The 12,871-nt window shown below is 46.5% G+C and overlaps 1 long non-coding RNA gene across 2 annotated transcripts; it reads right to left on the bottom strand.

Moving 5' to 3' along the window:
• Positions 1-4,009: 4,009 nt before the first annotated feature.
• LOC116795445 lies at positions 4,010-7,232 on the bottom strand. 2 transcript variants are annotated; one of them, XR_004360056.1, is made up of 2 exons: positions 6,584-7,232; positions 4,010-4,203 (listed from the first exon to the last, which is right to left on the bottom strand). It is a non-coding gene; the product is annotated as an uncharacterized LOC116795445 (long non-coding RNA). The 2 variants fall into 2 exon arrangements; XR_004360057.1 differs by lacking the exon at positions 6,584-7,232 and adding an exon at positions 4,581-6,570.
• Between the last annotated feature and the right edge of the window lie 5,639 nt (positions 7,233-12,871).

Genomic DNA, 12,871 nt, shown 5'->3' with positions numbered 1-12,871 from the left:
TGGGGGGAGAGGGACGGGGATGGGAGAGGAAGGGCAAGGAGAGGGTCCTGCGCGGGAGGAGTAAAGGGGCAGAGGGATAGCAAGAGGTGGATGGGGAGAGGGATGGGGGAGCGAGAGGAAGGTGGGTAAGGAGGGAACAGTGATAGGGTTGGGGTTAGGAGTAGGGTTATGGGAAGGGGTAAGGGTAAGGTAGGAGCAGGGGTAGGAGCAGGGGTAAGGGCTTCTGCATCATATCAAACCCGCCCGATTTCCCCCGACACATGCAGCCCCCGGCAGGGCTCGGGCTGCCCATCCTCGTCTCGGGGCTCTACCAGCCTCCGTGCACCCCCGAGATGCTCATGGAGAAATTCTGGGGTACATCCAATCAACAGTGCTGAAAGAGCTGCATCTGTGTCTGTGGTGACAGAGAGCAAAGGCAGGATTTTCATCTTTCCTCCAGCTATTGCTGGAGCTGAGCTAGAGTAAAAGGAAGGGAAAGTGCAGGGACAGATGCAGGGGCATTATTGAACCTGGAGCACAAACACGGCTATCACGGCGCTATCTGTGTGGTTACAATATCGTGCCAGGCACTGTCAGGCTGGGCATGGCTCAGTTAATGATTGCAGAGGAGGCACAACCCCTCCAGAGCTGAGGGGGCTGAGCAGGAACGTTGTTGGACACCCCGAACCCCTTGCATTTGCATTAACACATTTGTTTGAGCCTTTTTGTTTGCTCTTTGGGGACTTGCTGTCACAGTGGTTGGTTTGAGGCACAGAGAGGGCCCTTGTGCAGTTCCACAGATGAGTCTCCAGACCAGCACCTGCAGATGAGCACTCCACACCCTCCAGCACATAAACCACCTTGTCAGGAAGAATCTCAGCAGATGTGACACGTGCACGTGTGACGTTCTGACCATGCAGCTCCTGCATTGCCCACCCGTGAAGCCTTTGCAACCCCCTTTGCATTTTTTACAGGAGCTGTTCCGCGTCACTTGGGAATTTGGCCCGTTTCTGCATGTTCAGAGATAAATAATTCAGGCACTGTATGTTTAGCTTTTAAAGTGCAATCAGTGCTCCATTTCCCGGAGTGCGCAGGATAACCTGGGTAATGGAAAAGCCCAGCTAACGCTGTGTGAGGCAGGGAGGAGAGCAAAGGCGTGGGCAGACATCTGACATCCAGCCACCATGCTGAGCCCTGCAGTCCCCTCTCTGCTCAGTGCAGGGGCAGCAGTGTTGTACCTTTCCCACAGCTGCTGCTGGAGCTCAGGGACACACAAGGAACTGAGAGCTGGGGCAGGAGCCAAAGCAGAAGCAGACCCAGCAGCTCACCAAGGCTCATCCAGGGCTGTGGTGATGCTGCTCACATCACTGCCTCCTCCTCCTCCTCTGAAGCAGTGGCTTCAGGATAGAGCTGAAAGGTGCTGCCTTTTTGTCCCATCCTTGCTGTGCCCCTTGGAGCTGAAGGTGAAGGGGATTCTTGCTTGTTTGGGTTAAATTGAGAGCTGTAAAACGAAGTGTAGGAGAGCCCGTTGTTTGCGTGGTGTGGTCAGGAAAACCAGGAAGCATTTGCTCCACATGCACACACTCATGTTGCTTTATTATATACAAATCGTTTCCTGCACAACAAGGGTAGGGCGCTGTTTTGGCTGGTGCTGTATAATCACTGATGAGTAAGGCCCTGTTTCAAACCATTTATATTTTAAATAAACAGAGCGGAAAGGAAAACAAATGCACAAAGGTGAAGCAATGCATCAAAAGTGTCCGAGCTGGGGAATCCCCCCACATTTCCTGTTCAACTGTGCAGAGCTGCAGTCATCATTTGCTCTGGCTGCAGGGGGATGCATCCCTGCTCCTCAGCTCAGCTCACTTCTCCACATATGTTTTGGTCCACCCTGCCTTGGGTGAAGTTGTCCTCAGAGGTGCAGAGCAGTTTTTTTACTTAGTTATTGGTGATTCCTCGTACAGCATCTCAAAATAGGTTACCTCTTGGGTGAGAGAGATGTAAAGATAAGGAGCTCCTGCTGTGGATTTGCATGAGCTAATAACGACTGCGATAAGGTATCCAAGGAAGAAGGTGTGGCAAGGCAGCACAGAGGTCGCCTGGAAGCAACCTGTCTCCTACAAAATCTTTAAAAGATGCTAGGCAGTGGCATGGCAAATCAGCCTTGCCATCTCTGCTGATTCACTTGTAAATGAAAAGGAGCCTATCCCAGGGGGAAGTTTGTTTTAAACTCAGGTTTTACAGCCCCTGGCGCTTGGTGTGAGCCAATGCACACCTTGCTGTTTGAGTGGCAGAAGGCTCCTCCAGAGTCTTCCCAGACTGGGTTCATCCTAAGGATCTTGGTAGGTGTTCTAAGGAATAGGAGAAGCTGGAATTTGTTTCCCAAAGCAGAGAGATTATTTCTGAAAGCGTGGGGGAATCTCTGCCTCTGTCCATTCTTAGAGCTGAGAATTATCAGGGCAGTGATGGTAATAAACAATGACAAGGAGACTGGTAATCATATTAGCAGTGTTATTACTAACATTCTTATATTATTATCATTATATGTATCACTATCTCCTCGAGTTTGGGGTGCACCAATAATTTTAGTTTCCCTGAATCCCTGATTTTATGGGTCATGTTAACACTTGCAGATATACCTGCACTGGTTTTCATTCAATATTTCACACCAGGGTTTATGGTGTGTTGTACTTCTGTCAGAAGCTTTGGGAGTGTCAGCAGCTCTGGGCTGCCATTTTTGATAAATCTCCATAACTCATTAAAACTCTGGTTTTAATGAATGCAAATTCAGTGCCACGGAAGGGAAGTCAGTTGGCTGGAGGTGCTCCCAGAGCTGGAATCGCTCCGTCACCAGCGGCTGTTGAAAGATGTTTCTTCGAGTTCAGGCCCGTAAGCCACGTGGGGCCTGAGATGATCGTGACAATCTTTTGGCTAAACTTGTGCAGATATCAACCTTATTAATGCCCATCAAATCAAACAATCCTTGTTTTTCCAAGATCTGCAGAGCTGGCAGGGAAAAAAAGGGGAGTTCACGTTCATCATGTGAAGTCCAGTTCTGGGAGCATTTACATTTTTAATATAGTTAAGTGTGCATGTATTTACAAGATTAGATTAACATAGTAACAGACAATTTATTTAAAGGCATAATGTCTGATACAGATCTCTGGTGCCTGAATGGTCATTTCCTAATATTACTGTTATAGATACTTCCATGATTCAGATCTCCTGTTGCAGAACAAGCAACAGATCCCCAGGACGGAAGGACAGATCTAGGTTTTTTTCTAAAATAATATTTTTTTAGAGTTTTATTACAACTCTAATTTGAGCCAGAAATTCATTCACAGGAAACATGTAATAAATAACAAACAAAGATGGGATTTTTCAAGAGTGGTGGCTGGTGCTGGCTTGCAGTGGGAAATGAACTTCTGAAAGTACCTCCCTGGGTTTTTACCAGACTTCGTGTTATCCTGCCTCTGTAAGACCCTTTGGCTTTGCAAGCTGGAGCATCAGAATCCATTCTGCTCAACTCTGTGAGCTGCCTTTATTATTACCAGAGCAAAGGATCCTGTAAATGAAAGGAGGAGGTAGAAGTTTTAAAGCAGCTCCTGATTAAACAGCAGCAACTGATGCCAGAGGCATTGCAGAGCCAAAAGTGTAACTGTATTTGAGGAAGAATTATACAAATTCATGGGTGACACATGCTTTGGTGGCTGTGAAACCCAATAATCTCTAGTGTGGGATGTTCCCAAAGTGCTGATTGTCAGCCAGGGGAGCAAGTGTCCTGCTCTTGCCCTCTGTAAAACAGAAACAGCATTGCCGTCCTGGGCCTCTTGGTTATCGGGAAACAACATTAGGAACTTTGTTACTGAGCATGTACAAAGTGTGATGTGTTAACTTTAAAAGAGATAAGGGAGAGCTGGAGCTTCTCTTTGAAAGATTTCAGAAGGGTCTGAGCTCTTTGTCCTGAGGTCTTTCCTGTTAGGTGAGGCACAGACAGCGCAGCCTTCCTTTCCTAAGAGAGAAACAGAAGTGAGTTCTCACACACCGAGTTTTATTTGAGGGAAATATGACATTAGATTGGCAAGAATAATAGGAAAGTCCAAAGACATCATCATCTGAAGAGAAGACATTGAAGTTTAGTGCAGCAGCTGTAGGTCTGGTCCTGCAGAGTCTGAGCAATGCGTGGCACCCACAGCTCTGCGTCACCATCAAGGTCATTTCAGCCTAGGAAGTTAAAAGAGAAACTTTTACTGTGGTAATGATAAGCACAATATTTTTGTAGTTGTTGCTTCTTCGCAGGAAACAGCCCAGATTAGCAGAGCCACACCACTGGAGTGTGTGTTTTGGGTGCTGTTGCCATCAACACCCCCAGCCCCTCTCAGGTTTGGGCTTGCTGTTCCAGGCAGGCTGTCAGCCTGGAGCTGACAGAAAGGGCTCCTTTCTCTGTGCCAATGTGCTGCACCAGGCACAGGAAATCCTCATCTGCACATGGGAGTGCTACAGAAATGCAAACAGAAATTAATAATGACAATAGTTCCAATCCAGATCACTACATGCATCATGTCCAGCTCCAAAATTTAAATTCTTTGGGTATAACTAACCTGCCAAATTATTTAGGAGGGACTATAAATCACAGCCTGTCTCCTGAGATGAGGGCTGGGACAAGGCACATGCTGCACTTTAACTCATGGGCTGCTAGACCCAAAGTTCCACTCCAGGATGAGGATCATCAGCTTGGAGAACTGCAGGAATCTCCCTGCTTGCGGAGGGAATAAGAGCAGAGATGTCAGTTCACTGGGGGGGGAAAAGCTATGAAGAATAATCAGAGAAAAACATATAAAATCAGAGCAAATATTTTGTGGCTTGGTGACAGCTCAGAATTCATTGCTTTCTTGTACCAAGCAGGAGTGCAAATGGGAGCCTGGGGAAAATCCCCTGTACTCTGGTCTCTGCTTCTTATCCACTTGCTGTGCTGCTGGCACTGTGTCCAATGGGAATGTTTCCTCTTCATTTAGCAGCAGCACAAGCTCCAGCTTACCAAGGAAGAGCACGCTGAGCTCTTGCAGGGCACGAGGGAGGCAGCAGCATCTTGGAGAAGATCCCAGCAATGCCTGCAGTGTGTGTGGGAAGCAGTGAAGAGCATCAGCACAAGGGTTTGAGCTTTGGCTCCAACTGAGCTGCCATGGTCAACAGAGTGTGTTTGCACAGCAAGAGGAGATCCATCCATCAGAGCAACACCCTTCCTCTTCACGTGTGTTTTTGATGTATAATCACCATCAAACTACCCATTTAACACCACTTCTCTCTTGCTAGGAAACTAGAAAAAGAGGTTATTTTCAGTCACCAAAGGTTTTACTTTTTATTTTAATACAGCATGATGAAAAAAACCAACATTATAACTAAGGCATGAACTTTTAATGACTTTATTTCATAATTTTTTGTAGGTTTCCGTTGAACTAAATGAGTCTTTCAACTGTTTTTGTCGTTGGCTTAAAATGCTGGCACAAGCATTGCTCCAGCTCTCATGTACTGTGCTATTTGCTCTGCCCAATCCCCCCTGCAGATTTTGGTAAATGCTGCCATTGCAGTGCAGTGAAGCACAGGGCCTTATTAACAGTGATATCATCTGCCTGTGTGATCTGGGAGATGGTCACGAGCAGCATGTGTTTGTGAAGAATATATTCCAGCATGATATGTAGCATGCTTAGTTAGCTGTATTGGAAAGATTTCCAGATAGCTATTGATTTTCCAGCCCTGTAATTAGTTCTGAGATTACAAACATAGAAAATATTGCTCCGGAAATTGATTTTTTTAATTGTTCATAGCGCCAAAATATGGTGTGACTGCAAAGCATATCACATGCTTCCTGCAGAGGAAGACTTTGAACTTTGGGAAAATATTGCCCCTGTAAACATGGAAAAGAAATCACATGGCTAATTCTATTGCTATCTCAGATAAGGCCTCAATCCAGCTGGTTCTGGCTGACTGAAAATCCATCCCTGTAGTTCCTCTTGCAGGATCAAGGTCTACAGGAGAGGTTGGCTTTCATCAGGGCTGGATTTCACCATGGATACCATCAGGGAGGGTGCCAACATCTCCTGCTGTGCGGAGCCCTCTGTCTGGGGATGCCTTGGTGTCCTGGGGCTGATGTTCACCCTGGTAATAGTTTTTTGTTAATCTGTGCTCTGTGCTTACCATCACACAGCTGCCCCTTGCCCCTCCAAAGATGTCTCAGCCCCATGGAGCATTTCCCATGTACTTCACCAGCACCTGCCCCACTCTGAGCCCAGCTGGGAGCTCAAAATGCCCCTCAGGAGGAGGCAGAATCACAGAATCATTTAGAACCATAGGCTGGAAAAGCCACCTAAGATCATCAAGTCCAACCATCCCCCCAGCACTGCCAAGCCCACACTAAACCAGGTCCCCAAGTGACACATCTACATGTCTTTTAAATCCCTCCAGGGATGGGACTCCTCCTCTGCCCTGAGTGGCCTGTGCCAGGGCTTGAGCAAGCAAACCTTTGCACAAGGAGATGTGCCCTGGACCTGCCAGGTCTGGAATGTCTATTTTTTTTTTTAATTGCTTCCAGGTAACATTTTTTCACCTCTAATCATCATCTGAAGAAAGATGTCTCTTCTCTTCTTTGGAGGGGATTTTGGGTCCTCCCTGGTGAGATGTATGAGCTGGTCACTGCTTCATGCTGGTGACTCAGTGGCCTCATTGCACACACAGGGTGGGGTGGCTGTTGCTTATGGAAAATAAGAGTAGATAGGTCCCGTAAAAAATACAATCTCTGTCTTCCAAAGAAGCTGTTATTTATGTCTAGCAGGATAATGACAGATATTTTCTGTGCAGGCAAAGCCAAGAGACCACAACAGAGGCAACAAGGGCACTGCAGTTAGGGAAGTTATTAGAATTATTTCATCTCATTACCAAACTGTGCCAGGCATTGAGCAAATCGGTTGAGTCACTTCTCTAAAGAGTTTGCAAATTAGGAAGTTTGGGCAAAAAGCAAAACCCCCCAAAAAGATTATTTCCACTTTACAGGGATTACATGTTCTGATGTAGTCACACAGGCAGTCAGAAAATTTGTCTCCTGTGGAATTTCTTCCGGAATCTGTGAAATCTCAGGAAGCAAGTAGAAATGTTCCTCTTTAAAGTCCCAAACCTAGTAATAGTAAAAATAGTCAAACTAGACAATTGGATTTGGCTGAGAAACTGCTTCTACAGCTATATAATTCCTGAATATACCCAGTCTCAGCAAAACCTTGGGAGGTCTCAGGGGATGGGAAGTGCTGCAGCAAAAGTAAATTTATTAAGATATTAATGAACTGGGTGCCACCCCCTCCCTCACCCGAAGCAGCTCCTGAGGTGAGTGGTGTTCATTCAGGGCATGAATTCTCCTCCTGCAAGTACAATCATTGCAATAGACCGGTTTTATTTTCTCTCTGTGAGTATCATTACATAAGAATCCTATAGGAGAAAGAAAATCCTGTAGAAGGAAAGGAGGAGAAAATGCTGCTTTATTTACATTTACCTGTTGGGTGTTGGACTAGATGATCTCTGGAAGTCCCTTCCAATTCTAACCATTTTGTGTTTCTGTGATTCTTTACCTCTCCAAACAATTTTTGGGATCACTCGGATTCCTGGGAAACAGAATTTGGGGTATGGATGAGTGGAGTGAATTGCAAGTGTTTCCCCTATCTCCCTCTGCTCCAGGACAGGTGGACAGGAGAAAAACTATGAAGTATTTCACCCCAAGAATATACCCAGTCTTTGTGTAACTGAATTCCCCCTTCCAGAGTGGGATCCACTGGCATCCTGGTATTTTGGAAAAGCACTAGGCAAGCATTAGTCCCCCCTAACCATGCACTTTTAGGATTGGGAAACAACCAGGCATTTTGGGGGCTACCTGCTCCCTTCCCGAGGTAAGAGGATTTCCAGGATGACCCGCAGGCATCTTTCCCCTCAGATGTCTTCTCCCCTCAGAATTCCTACCGGGATAAGGATGGGAGCACCTCAGTTAGCTCAGTCTCACTCTCCCATCTAGTGGTTAAACAAGGAAAGGTGGTCCAGGCAGAAAAAAAGGAAATTTAAGCTTTCTGGGGCTTTTGAAGGGGTATCTTAGTGGGTTCAGTTAAATGCATAATCCCCAGCACAATGGGGATTGGGAATGTCACTGAACTGATCCCGAGGGAAACACAACAAAGTGCAAAAGTGGATGAGTCCTTCCCTGGGTCCAGTGGGGCTTGAGGGGCCCGGCTCTGGGAATGACCTGCAAAGCAAAGAGGTTTGCACTGATGAATACACCCCAGGCGGAACAGTGTGGATGTCAAAGCATGAACTTCATGAGCAAAATGATGTCTGTTAAACCCCTCGTGGTGGGTGGGAGGTGGAAAGATGTAGAGCCACAATGTCCCACAAATAACCTCTTACCTTCAATGAACTGCACACGAGCCCCAGGGCTGCCCCACCACCTTCCCGGAAAGGCCTCTGTGGTCCCCCAAAATAGCAGGGGGAGGCACAACCCACAAAAGTTGGTTGCAAAGTAAGGTCAGGGACATGCAGGCACTGTGCTCAGGAAATGTGCTGTCAGAGGTGTGAGCTGGGGCTGCACTGCTGAGCGTGGTGTGCAGAGCCTGAGACTTCAGCAATGCTACAGCCTTTGAGCTCTCTTCTAGGAGGGGTTTAGGGGAGTCTGAAGCATGGAGAGCTGGGTTACTCTGAGCTGTAAAGCTGTGTTTTATTTCAGCCAGATCCACAGAACTGGAGGGGAAGGGTTTCACCTGTCCTACAAAAAATTAACACGCTCAAGGTGATTCAGGCCAAAAAAATCCCAATTTTTCCATGAGGAACTGGTGCAGAACCAGCTCAGTAAGGGCCTGACCCCATGGGGATGTTTTTCCCTAGGCTGGGGAGGTGCAGGGGCTCAGGTTCTGCAGCCCTGGATTCAGGATGCTGAGATTCCCACTCCCATGTCCACAACCCAGTTCCAGAGACCCTAGATGCAGAATGGATGAACTCTTACAGAAGATTTATGTTCTCATGTCAGATTGAAGACTTGTGATATTTCCTGGAAGGCTGAATGATGTTTCACTTTCAGCAAATAAGGTCAAAATCACAAGGGGAAAAAAAAAAGTCATCTCTCATGGATCAGCTGTTTGCCAAGCCCAGAGGTGCAAGTGGTTGTCTCACATCCCTGTTCATATAAAAGTGCTTTCTTGGAGCAACACACTGCTAAACGTGGCTTTCCCAGGGTGGCACCCACACAGTCTGCAGCACAAATAGACTCAGCTGGGAAAAGACAACTCAGAGGAGTACGGTACTCATGCCTACGTTACCAGATCATAAAAAAACAAAACGTGAAGAAAAAGGTACTGGGCAGGTTTGGCAGGGCAGGGATTGGTCTGGTAAAACGGAAATCTGCAGGAGTGCAGTGCTCTGGGTGGTTCCTCAAGCAGGACTCTCCTGCTGCCCTAGGGGGATGCAGGTTGGATCCAGCATCAGAGGCAGCTGGTGATGGGGTCACGCCACCTCGGGGGATCATCTGTGCCCACTCGGACGGGACATCGTTGCTCCGTGCACGGTGCAGCGGGGACAGGGCTGGTGCTGGTGGAGGGTGCTGGGCCCCGGCTCGGCCACCGCATCCCTCGGATACCCGGCGTGTCGGGAGAGGGCAGCCTTCGCCACAGGCGGATGCGGCCGGGAGGGCGAGAGGATCCGCACCCAACCGGCCCAGCACCGCGGGAACACGGCTTTTAGGAACTGCTTAAATGAGAACATTTAAGTAATGCCCAGTGTGGAAAAAGGGATTGTGCAGATGAAAGGCACCTTTCTCTCAAGAAGCCGCTGGTTCTGCCAAGGGTTAAGGACTGACCCGTCTGCATCCTCGAGGATGTCCCAGGATGTGATTCACACGGCTGAGCTGGCGGGACAAAAGTGCACTGGAGCAAAGCTCACCATGACCTGCTGCTCCAAAACCCCTCTCCAGCAGACTTGTAGACACACGTCAGGTTTCCCTTCTTCACTGCAAGCTCACGTACAGCAGCACAGACCACCAGCTCATCCCCTTGGCTGCAATAACACCACATGTGCAGCCTGGGGACCTGCCTGGGATATCCCGGGCTTGCAGCTCCAGTGACTCCCCTGCAAACCCTCCCTGGAAAGCGTGTTCCCTGCTACAGCAATAAAAAAACCACATAAGGTTAATGAAAAGACAAGCACAGTTAATGCTACTGCTGTGATGCTTCATTTGAGCTGCAAAGAGAAGATAAAGTTCTGCCTCCCACCAGAGAAGTCACAGGGGAAAATGATTCCTTCCTTCTCTAAATGGCATCACATTGTTTCTTCTTTTCAACTTGCTGCCAACTTGGTGTCACACTCAATTTTTTCAGGACAATCATCTAGTTAAGCGGCAGTGGTGGTACCCTCCATCCAACCTCTCACCCCCCAGACAAGATCAGCACAAAAGATATTCAAAAATAGATTCACCTAGGAAAGAAGAATAAATAAGGATTGCTCTTTGCATGTGAATAGCTAATGAAGACCCACTTAGCAGTCTCGGCAGACTCATCAGCTCCGGCGGCTGATCCTTGATTGTGTGTCTGCAGCTACTGTTCAGTCTTCTCTGCTCATTAGAGCCAGGTCAAATGAAACACACACAAACCGTGGCAGAAATGATAAGAACCGATGGAGATGGCCATAGTGGTGACCCATCCCAAGTGGAAAATTACCAGTTAGGATTTTTTATTGCCTGTTACGTGCAGCTATTTCACCTAACAGCCAGAGGTAGGTCACTTCTAATCAGCAGGGGTGAGATGCAGCCCATCACACCGTCCCCCATCTCTCATTAACAAGAGATGAACCTGAACAGTCCAGCATAGGAGACCCCTTAGAGAAGCACCAGGGCACACATTTTGGGGGTTGTTTTGGATTCACCACCACAATAGTGTGCTGGTACTGCCCAAAGGGCTTGGGCTGTCTGCACCAACCTGAGCGCAAAGGCTGCAGGTGAGGGTTGAGGGGGGGGGGCGCATCTGCTTGGCACCAGCTCCTGGGAGCAGCTCTGACAGTGACTGTCACCCTCATCAGTCACTGCACCACTCCCCTCTGCCCAGAAAGGCTCTTTCCTCTTAGCAAGAGATTTTTGAACAAGCTGTAGAGTTTTGTGAAACTTGCAGTGAATAACATACATAAATACATTAGAAGCTCTATAAATATAGGGAATCCTCTAACAGGATTTTCTTCTTAAGCGCCTTAGGACACCGATTTCCCCCTTTCCTGAAACCAAACCTGGTGGACTCAGGGAATGTGAAGGAAGTTTTAATACTGTATTTGTTAATAACCTGGGAAAGAGGAAAGGGAACAAAAAAGTAAAAAAGACCAAACCAGCTGGATCCTGCCTCACCCATGTCTTGATTAGTTTGGCACTAAACTTCTGACAAAGCATAAGATGGGAGAGGGGTGCAGTGGTGTGAAGTGCTGCTGCAATCTGGATTATGCTGGTGTAAAATCTGCTCTGTTCTCCTTGTCTGTGCCCCGAGACCTCCTTGGCAGTGATTACTCACAGAACCTTCCATCTCCACTCCTCTCTGCTCCTAACCCAGCAAACCACCCTCTTCTCACCAGTTCTGGGTCAGAGGAAAATGTTGTTATTAGGTTACCTCTATTTTATGGTCTTTTAATTATTTCCACCCCTGTGATTACACTAATTAGCTAACTGGTTTCTAATGGCTGTACAGTAGCTCGCATTACACTTTCATTAATCACAATGTTAGCCAGCCTAGTTAAGAGTCCCTGGCTTTTTTGCATTAAGATTTGAAATTATTAAATGATAAGTAATCTGAAGGGGAAAAAGGAGTCAATAGGAATAGACACCACCTTCACCAGCAGCTTGGCAAAGAGCCTCTTTGATATATTTAGAAATGTTATGATTCACAAGAACCTGCCAAGCATTTAGTTAGTGTCTATAAAAATTAAAAAAAAAAAAAAGGTAAATCTGAAGTTTCCAATCACAACTGTTAAAGGCTCCTTCTCACTTTCTTTGATTCGAGGCAGTTGACTGACACATTCAAATGGGATCAAAAATAAAACAACTGACAACAGATCTTCATCCTGATGGCTGTGACTGAGCACTCGCTGCAGCTACACCCAGGACAAAGCAGAAATGAAGATCTAAGAGGAGGTTAAGTTTTTGCTGCTAGAAAAACATTACTCTGACAGCTCTGAAGACCTTCCTATAAATCCTTATCTATGGAGACTATTTGATGTGCTAAAGGACTCTTCAAATAATCACAATTAAGAACAAAGCATCCCATGTTGGATAGCTTAAATGCATGCACAGGGAAATGTTCATCACTGGTATGATAGAGAGTCAGAATAACAATAACAATAATAACAAATTAATATTATTTTTATTATTCACATCTACTTAACAGAAGTTCAAAATCCTGTACAAACACTAATCAACTAATTTTGCCAACCTGCTGCATATCAGACCCCCAGTTCAATGAGGTGCTTCAGTGCAACATAGTTTTAGTGAACACTCAGTAAAGCTTTTTTAGCAGGTGGGACAAGGATGATGATGGGCTCACCTGCCAGGGTGTCTTCAACAAGGAGGGAGAAGCAGAGAGCCTTCATTTCCCAAAACCAAGAGGCTGAAGAGCTCCCATGACAGCAAACCATTAAATAAAAAAAAAAGTAACAATAATACTGAGCAAAATATTGCTTCAGGGAAAAATTTCTGCTTGATTTTAGTGCAGATGTTGATATTGCACACTCAGAAATGGCTGTTTGGAAGCACATTTGCAGTGTGTTATTAGATGGTGCATGAAAGCAAAGAGCTGCACTTGCAAGGGAGGAACTAAAGTATTTAAAAATTAAAAGATATTTT

Source organism: Chiroxiphia lanceolata, chromosome 17 (genome assembly GCF_009829145.1).
Source record: "Chiroxiphia lanceolata isolate bChiLan1 chromosome 17, bChiLan1.pri, whole genome shotgun sequence".
Classification (NCBI taxonomy): domain Eukaryota; kingdom Metazoa; phylum Chordata; class Aves; order Passeriformes; family Pipridae; genus Chiroxiphia; species Chiroxiphia lanceolata.
This window is presented reverse-complemented; position numbering and strand designations above follow the sequence as displayed.